Below are 9,205 nucleotides of genomic sequence, written 5' to 3'. Positions count from 1 at the left end.
GTTGAATTGCTTGGCGGTGAATTGTTTTTTGGTGAATTTTCAGTGAAACCGACGTCGCCAGCGTTTGTCAGGGACGTCGTGGTGAACTGTCCATGTTTATGTATATCTTATTAAAGCCAAAAAGTGGTTCCTTTCTGGACTGTTCTGGGAAGCCGTGGGTGGCAAAAATTTGAAATTCACTTCTCTCCCCATAAATACTATGATTCTGAAACTTTCAAGAACTATATTCGTAATCATGAGGGGGCAGCATCAATAAAAACGAGAAATTTATAAAATGAAACAATTTAATGAAGGCCGAAATTTTTTCATAAGCAATGTCACAATTTTTCTACGCGTTTTCTTACACGCAAAATACATTAATAATAGTAAGGAAAAAATGTTGAGAGAGGAGCGTTTTTTTGTTTTTTACTCTTCAAAATGAACCGGGATTCTAAATACTCATGACGACTGTAAATTTCATGGGGGGGGGGGGGGAATATAATAATAAAGGATTCATCATGAAAAGAAAGAAACAAAACACCTGAAAGTCTCGAACGAATTTACACGTGTGTGTACATTTACAGAATCTTTTTTCACGTCGTCACCCGCTGGCTCCGCTCAAGTGAAATTCGATGCGATCCATGCGCAAGTTTCCCCGATATCGGTTTTTACGAAATGCAAGAAATCGAAGGCGTTACGCCATATTACGCTACGTACGCCCGTCGTAATAATGACGGAAAACGGTTTCGTGGTGATGTGAACGGAAGAGATCCCCGGTCCGAAAAGCACGTGTTTCATCCACAGGTAGACGATTAAGAAATACATAAGACCGACCGAGGCGTTCGAAATTCGGTTCTTCCACGACGCAGGCGTATCCCTTCCGTGTTTTGCTGGTGGGCAGACGTACAGCTTCGCCGAGCAGAGGGTGCACTTGTCGCCACCGGACGCCCTCAGCCATTCCGCGAGGCATTCCTGATGTACGAACTTCATCGATCCATCGCACCGACAAGGAGAAAGTAATGCGTCGACGCTGCTTTCCTCGCGGCATATCTTGCACTCTGCCGCCGCCGCTGCTGCCATGGGTCACTCCTCTTCCTTTTCGACCGGTCGAAAATCTACTTGCGTCGCTTTTTTTTTTTTTTTTAGCGGAGAATTCGCGAACGCGCTACTATTTTACAAAATTTCAACGAATATCACGGGTGGAGTAAAAAAACTGCGGAAATTTTGTCTAAGTTTCGACGCTCTTTTTACATTCGGTTCCGAGTTCCATACATCTATCGCTCATTCAGTTTTGTTGCCAGGAAGATTTCACGAGGTGGATAAGGAAATTAACGCCTTTCTATTGGCCGCTCAGTGTATTTTGAGACATATTTTCTTATTGTCTATCCGTTTAGTATATACATTCCCCCCCCCCCCCCCGTCAAAAAAAATAAAATAATGCACAATAAAAAAGTAGAGAAGAATAGTCGTTACAAAACTTGGCAGACCAATATGAGCATATGGATCAGTGTTGCGAGGGGATAAATAAAATATTTTTGCCATCAGACAGCGTGGAAGTTCTCTCGCTACTCTGTGAAATGATCGGAGGGACTGCTTTTGCCCATTGTACCCCCCATTCCCGTTGGATGTGGCGTTGTGAATTGCTGAAGCTGCCTTGAGGCACATGAATATGTTTCACCCAAGTGAGACGGGTCTCTTTTTGGAAAGGAGGACTCCCTTTTTTAACTTCATGAGAAGTAGGGAGTGTCTACAGACGAATTTCGCGTCAACCTGACCAGCTGTTAGAACTTGATGGGCAGCAGTGGGTGCGTGTGTGAAAGGCATATACTACTACGTTTAAAAAGCTCCGAGACTTTTTAATTACGGAAAAAACAACAAAGATAGAACCTGCTTATTTGGTGTTTCTTCTGCAGAACTTGCAGCGAGATATTGAACATTAATTACTTTTTTCACACCCAGGCCATTTTCTGCACATGAAGGCTAATCAGACCGGGACCTACAGTTCAATGCCGATTCCGAACGGTAGTCTTTTTTATACTCAGAGGTTGGTGCGCCTAACCCCCCTCGGTGCGAGACTCCCTGCGGTATGGTGGCCGCTGTGGTGGTCGAATGGTTATAGTGACGGACTCGCGATGCGAGGATCCGAGTTCGAACCCCACAGTGGTGGTCGGCTGAAGTTGGTTTTCTGTGGCTCCCAACTTCAAGGCGCAAATGCGAGCCGATCTCCCCGTTAAAAAGTCTCGCCACAGAGAGCAACAGTCATACAACGATAAATAATTCAATCATAACACTTCACTCATAGTTAGAAAAACTGGTGGCAGATGGCAGCACTACACATAACAAGCATTACAGAGAAACAAAAAAACTTCACGTCAGGTTTCACTACACGTACACGCACATTCCCGCATGTACCGATTCGTTGGGGGTTCCGCGGGGGGTGGGGGGTGGGCGGGGTGTACATGTGTGGTGTAGCAGTAGTAGGTAGGGCGTCCAAAAAATGGCTCGGGGATCCATGATGTTCTTAAATCAGCCACCTCGTTGGGCAATTTGCCTGTTGTGGCGTTGTATTTGTATCAATCTTTTCTGTGGTGATATTGTCGCCGTTTCTGTTGTATCCCCGCGTCAGAAATGTTTCTGACAAGGACGAATCAGTTATCGAACTCGCGACATTTCCAAACATCCTTTGGTACTGTAGGCGAGTAACTTATCGATCTGGGCTACCACGCCGCCCAAGAATACAGATAGAACTCGTTTATTTGGTGTCTTCTTCGAAGTAACTGCCCCGTGAAATTATGTATTTTTGTCACTGTGCATACGAAGATGTAAATGCGGATCGCAAGATTTTTTTGTCACACCTTCCAGTGCTTCCGACGCGCCCCGCTGCACCTCTCCAGAACCTAAGAACCGTTTCCCTTTAAGCAAATTTTTTATCCGAGAAAAAAAGGAAAGAGTCACACGGGGCACGATCAGGAGAATAATAAGCTGATTTTAGAAGTATCAGAATGTGATGTTTTGACTGGTAATCTGTTTCCAGGAGGAACCCGTGGGCCGGCGCATTGCCGTGATGGAGCACTACGACTTAGCTTTCTAAAGGTCTGGTCACTTACGTCTCACCGAATCATGCAGACGTAGATGGGTTCACGGGTCTGGGGTCAAATTACATGTCAAAACATGACATTCTGGCTTTTTCCTCGGATAAAGAAGTGCAGCGAGCAGCGACGAAGGCACTGGAGGGGCGTGACAAAGAAGGCTTGCAATCCGCATTTACATCTTCGTATGCACAGTGGAAAAAATGTATAATTGCACACGGTAGTTACTTCGAAGAAAAAACACAAAATAAACAGGCTCTATCTACATTCATTCTTCCTAATAAAATAATGCTCGGAACTTTTTAAACGTAGTAGCACAAATACACCTGACGAACATACTCTGGATTGCCCAAAGTCCTTCTGGAAGGGACAGAGCCACGACCACCTAGATAACCCCACCTAAATAGGTTATATAGGAGGTCATGACAGAGCCCGGGTCGTGTCTGGTCTGACAGGTTGACCAATAGTAGAGAGGATTAAGTCAGCACCACACTAAATATATTTCTAGTGTGGTGTTAAGTTCGAGTTCCCCAACAGTGACTGCCCACCATCCAATCGTAGATGATGTCTTCGTCGGGATCCCGCTTTTGTACCAAACACGCGCCCCTTTCAGCAGAAGCAGGTGTGTGTCACGACATCCACCGAAGCTAACAGCCATCCAGCAGGTCGGCTTCGTTTGTAATGTTGCTGTGAGCACAAAACTATGGATTACAGGCAGAACATCTTCAGCGATGAATTTTGATTCAACATTGGGTCCAACGACAACCCCTTTAAAATATGATGGCCGAGTGGTCAATGAATTAATCCTGCTTATTTTGCGTGGAAAAGACACAAATGCCCTTAGTATCTGATGCCCATGCGTTCTGAATCGCCCTGTACACAAGTAGTGCTCAAAATTTTGTCTATCCGTGGCTCCCTTGCCCGCCCATTCATGGTTTATCTGCAGCTCCGCCGAATAGTTAAGTGGTTATTTTCACTTATAAAATTTGAAGCATGAATAGGCACACAAATCAATATCTTCGGCTCTCCGCTACGTCCTGACAAAAGTTGGCGATGCCCCTAACAGCGGCGACGCACACTTTGAGAAACACCGCTGTATAACATTCTGAAATAAATGATCAACTTGATGTGGCAATTGTGATCATTTTTCATCAAAGCATGCCATTCATGCATTTCAAGTTGCATGGTGCTTATTTTTTTCCCTTGACGTATTTAACCATGTAACCGTCAGAAATGTTTACGTTTTGATAGAACAGGTCGGAATTGGCTCGAACGCGAGAGATTCCCTTCCCAATTAATTCGTACTATAACTCCAGATCTGATGTGCCCTTTACTCACAAAAACAGAAAAGATTGTGTGAGTAGAGGGCACAGTATATACAGAAAATTTAGGATGTTCATAATCATACTAATTATTGATTTCATGATAAGTAGACATAATTATAACCTGCCAGATGAATAATACGGTTGCGTGAAATGCTTGCTTATGACACCAATTGTTTAGCCGAGCTCGAATTACATGTAGGTATTCCGTGTAAATACGTCTCTATTAATTGTGAGCAGATTCACGTAGTTTAACTAGCGCTGAACTAATTAGCTGAATGGCTGATTCTCTGTGTCTCTCTCTCTCAAACACACAGACACACACTCCGCGCTCAACAGAAACACGCGTGATCCTTCATATGTTGCCTACCATTAATAGCCTCTGTTCTAAACATCACGGATATTATGGTAGCCTACGTATAATTCTAAGGAATTCTGACGTGTACATTATCATGCAAATAACAATAGAAAGGAGAATAAAATTAGGCAAGGATAAGATGGAAAAGTAAACGCCACCCACATACGCATAATCTTTAGGGATTATAAATGTGTTGGTTATTACAAGTCGATATCTGCAGAGAATCGAACCGGTTACCAATAATTTCACGTCTCTTTGACGAATGTGGTTTCAAATTGAAAATTTCTATTTATACAGGGTTCGGAAAGCTCAAACAAGCGAGAGATTATTACATACAACAAAACTACTAACACTGATGAATGATCGGCAGATTAAACAGAAAAGTTTTCTATGGGATTCGATTTTCTGCTCAAATATTTGTTATAACACCGTGAATTGGAATTTCCTCGTTCACTTGAAAAATCGGAAGATTCACCTGGAACATGGAGCTCCCGTTGGAATACATGAGGCATTTACGCAAATGAGATTCGTACCTTTCACAGCAATATACTACGCTGAATAGCATTTCTAAATTGTAGATTTATAACTATATTTGATATACTGAGTTTAAATATATCTAATATTAAGATATTCTTATTTTTGTGCAAATTAATGTAATTAAAACATAAAAAAATTTATTATAATTCTTTTAAAAACATAAGGAGAATAATATATAAGAAATAATAATTCATAAAAGAATGAATTCATTGGAAAAAAAATGATACCAAATCACTGACCGACCGATTTCCTTCCAAATATGGAGGAGAGAGATGGCAGCACCACATTAACATATAACATTCGAGCACTGGAATGTTGTTACAACGTTGTTAAATTTCTCCATAAAGAGTGCGATAAATGTCTCAAAAGAATATATGTAACTTATAGTCCGTTTAAAAAGTTTAAGTGCAAAAGAAATATGACAAATATGAAGGGAAATTGAAAGAAGATGAACTTTTGATATTTTTGCTAATTAGGTGCCTTATCATGTCTATAATCAACATGAAAAATCACTGGTAAAATAAGATGCAATTCCAAAATAAAGGGTCAATGATGTTTTCCTGTCCCTGTTTTACTTTCGAAAAACATATTCCTCTATTGACAGAATCATATGTTGAAGTATTTCAAGGAAGGAATGCCAGCGTCCACCGATAACAATACTTGATCTTTCTAGATGCTTTTATTGCTATTCATGATTACAAACCTCACGGATAAGAATGCCATAAAGGTTCTTTGTCAGGTTCATACTTTGGCTCAATATGCTGGTCAGTCTGAAATTAAGAAAATTCATTCTGAGAGTTATTGTTTTGTGCATGTTGTGTGAAGTAGGAAAGGAAGCATTTTCATGCTGAAACTCCCACTCGGAGTAATCCCTACGGAGCTCGTCGAATGGTTGCAAATGTTACTCGAGTGAGTTTCCTGATTTTCATACGCTGAATATACATCAATAATAATTATAATATATAATTCAAGTCTTGCCTTTCCTTTCCTCAAGAATCGACAGGGTGGTCTTCAGGGCCGTAACTAGGCTGGGGAAATTGGGGCGCTGCCCGGGGGTTCCGAGCTGAATGGGAGCCCTCCGAAAAATCTGCACTTATTTTGCATAATAATAATCCTTTCAAGGACCCCCCCCCCAGGTCTGCCCCGCGATTCCCCCCCCCCCTCCGAGAAAGCACGCTACTGCTCTGGTGGTCTGACCATTCAAACCAAATAATCGGTAATTTTTCACCCTTTCATTGGCAGAAAACATTCCTTGGCTCTTCCATAAAGTCATACCGGCAAGTTTTCCTGTCATCGTGGTGATCTAAATTTCACTTTTTCTCCCTCAACACATTTATTGCTCTATCGACTAGTGTTGATTTCAATCATTGCTTCACTTAAAGGGGAGGGGGGATTGTCTTTACATCATTTTACTGTCCGTACACAGTCCTGGTCTAGTTGCCACAGAGACGATTTACTACTATTTCACTTCCGAAGAGGTGGCTGTGTCGGAATTAATTATTGTGGACCTTAACAGTGCATTCATGCAAGTTTCGTGTATGCATGTTTCAACTGACATTACTACTAGTATTTATGAAACGATGACGCCACACTCTCCGCTATTCATACAAAGGTTTTTAACAACTGGCTGATGCGAAGATCAATTTTTTTGGAAAGAGAGAAAATTCAACTGCCTTTGCGGTTAATCGAACCCACGTCCTTTCACTTTCCGGGTGAACGCCCAAGACCGCTAGACTACACATGCAACGAATGTCTTACCCAGAAAGTGAAAGGAAGTGGGTTCGATTCCGAACAAAGGCAGTTGAATTTTCTCTCTTTCCAAAAAATTTGATCTTCGCAACAGCCAGTTGTTAAAAACCTTTGTACTAGTATTTAATCGTACATGCACCTCATAAACATTCCCCTGGGAGATTTATAGCGAATGGATGCACGCCGGAACGCGTAATTTGAGCATGTGTATGGCCGTAACGTATTTATGTTGTCAGAGCTATTTATGCTTTGTGGTCTGGTGGTACTGCTTTTATGTTGGAAATATATGGGCTGGGGGGGGGGGAAAGGCGGTTTTCTGAAATTTCCTCTTAGCACGAAAAAATCTTTTCTTTTTTGTAAATTAAAAAAAAAGAAGCAAAAGAAACTGTTGGTTGTGGAGGAAAATAGTCAAAAAAGCTAGGGATATTGTGTGATAACGCAAAAATCTCTTTATCAACGTTAGAAATATCACGCTAGTTGGTACTGCCATCTATATTTTCAGTTGAGGATTCTCCGAGAAACGTGTGTCCCTTTCTTTGAGTTTCATAAAAAATATTACAACCAAAATCATATTTAAGAATAGTGTAATATATATATTTCGCCAATAAAAGTTAGTGATTATTGAACCAGAAAGTTATACATATATTTATAAATTGTATTAAATAAATTACTATCTCTATCCGCTTATTCTACAAGTTAATAAAGCTACTCGATCATGAGCGAGTGGATACTTCCTTGGCGGTATTCAGGAACCAATTCAATCGTGAGCACCGGGATTGCCTACGTCAAGGAGTCTTCCACGCATGGGTCCTACGGAGCTTCTTTTCCTGGCTTGTCGATAATTTTCAGAAAATGGTTGAAGAAATTGAAAAGTGAATATTTTCTAGAATTTATGAAGGAAAAATATTATAAAATAAACCCAGAATTTTGTGTTGAAAACCGAATAAAGGAAATAAATAATTGCACACACACACAGAAAAAAAAAGAAATAAAAATAATTCCCTGTGTAATAAAAGTCTCTGTTTAACTATATATAAGTACAAAGGAGCTGCATTTGACCTTCTATAAAGATGTCACTAAACTAAATTCCATGAGATGGGCTTCGTGGGAAGTTTCAGTTTACCTCGCCGTGTCTGAAAGGTTGAAGACCCCCTGGCCTACATGATTACATCAAACCACGTTCCCCAAGCTTTTCATTGGTTCAAGCACAGAAAAATATTATCAGATGCTTTTTGAACAAACCACGGTCGTTTGGATTCCTAAACATTTCTTTTTAGAAAAAAAATCTGTAATCGTCAAGTAGAGAGAGAGAGAAATACACATCAAAAATATCTAATAAGTATATAGGCCTAGAATGTCTATAACTTTGCATTTTCGCCACTTTTACGCGATAGTGCATTTTTTCATGACTTTCAGTAATTTTAAAGAGATTTAATAATTATTATTTAATTTTTTTCAGAATTTAAGGCATATTTTCATATTTTGCAGCATTATTTTGCGTATTTCCGCAGAACAATGAAGAGGGATTTTTTTCCCCCCGAGCACTCTTTTTTCCTAGCTGCACTTCCTTTCAATTGGCGATTTCAGCAATAATTAGCAATTTTACTCACCTTTGACATCGATTTTGGCAATGATTGGCGATATTAGTAATTAGGAAATTTTATAGTTATTTTATTAGCAATTTTACATAGCTATGTATTTTACTAGCAATGGCAATTTTGTGTACCTTTGGCATATTTTTAACAATGATTCGCAATTCCTTTTAATTTCCCTCGTTTTTCTCGAGGAAATATGGACAGCCTGTTGATAAAAGAATATTTTTAGTTTTTTTAGGGCATCAATGCATTTTTTATGGAGAATTTTCTGTCGGTCATAAAAATCCTAGCCCTACTAATAAATTTTCTACCGTAGTCTCTAAACGATATTCCTTCAATTGTATTTCTCTCTACGTCGTCTATGGTAGTAGACTTTATTAAAATGCAAAGTAAGAAGCTCGAAGCTTCTATCAGCAAATAGTTCTTTACGGAGCTATATTAGCATATATACAGCATATGAATGCATCTGTGTATAAAAAGGCATAGCAAACAATCATTAGATCGTATGAATAAGTATCTAGATGAGAGAGAACCAATCTGTCTCTTCTTTTTTAATCACCGCTCATTTTTCATCTA

The sequence above is a fragment of the Pholcus phalangioides genome, unplaced genomic scaffold (genome assembly GCF_987345545.1).
Source record: "Pholcus phalangioides strain wild (caught in Gottingen) unplaced genomic scaffold, Ppha-v1.0 ptg000001l_1, whole genome shotgun sequence".
NCBI lineage: Eukaryota > Metazoa > Arthropoda > Arachnida > Araneae > Pholcidae > Pholcus > Pholcus phalangioides.
This window is presented reverse-complemented; position numbering follows the sequence as displayed.